A 749-nucleotide genomic window follows, 5' to 3' on the forward strand; every position below is an offset into this window, starting at 1 on the left:
TGTTAGTGACCTGTAATAACAGGTAAATGTAAATGTCATTGTTTTAGCATAAAATGTCTCTAATAGGCCATCAAACTGTACCTGAAAAATCAATTAGACTCTCAAACTTTTTAAAGTTGCAATTAGGTACATAAACATATGTATTTAGTTCATCAAGGCGTAATTACCTTTTAGTGACCTGTCATACCAGGTAAATTTAAATGTCACCTTCTTTTTTTTTGCATAAAATGTGTTAAATATGCATAAATTAGGCCCTCAAAGTTTTTGAGGTTGCAGTTAGATACATAAACATGTCAATTTAGTTTATCAAGGCATAATTATCTATTAGTGACCTGTCATNCTGTTAGTGACCTGTCATACCAGGTAAATTTAAATGTCACTTTTTTTTTTGCATAAAATGTGTTAAATATGCATCAATTAGGATCTCAAAGTCTTTGAGGTTGCAGTTAGATACATAAACATGTCAATTTAGTTTATCAAAGCATAATTACCTGTTACTAATCTGTAATAACAGATAAATGTAAATGTCACTTTTTTAGCATAAAATGTGTCAAATAGGCCATCGAACTTTACCTGAAAAATCAATTAGGCTCTAGAAATTTTTAATGTTGCAATTAGGTGCATAAACATTTCAATTTATTTCATTAAGGCGTAATTACCTGTTAGTGACCTGTAATAACAGGTAAATGTAAATGTCATTGTTTTAGCATAAAATGTCTCTAATAGGCCATCAAACTGTACCTGAAAAA

Source organism: Ipomoea triloba, chromosome 16, assembly GCF_003576645.1.
Source record: "Ipomoea triloba cultivar NCNSP0323 chromosome 16, ASM357664v1".
Taxonomy (NCBI): Eukaryota; Viridiplantae; Streptophyta; class Magnoliopsida; order Solanales; family Convolvulaceae; genus Ipomoea; species Ipomoea triloba.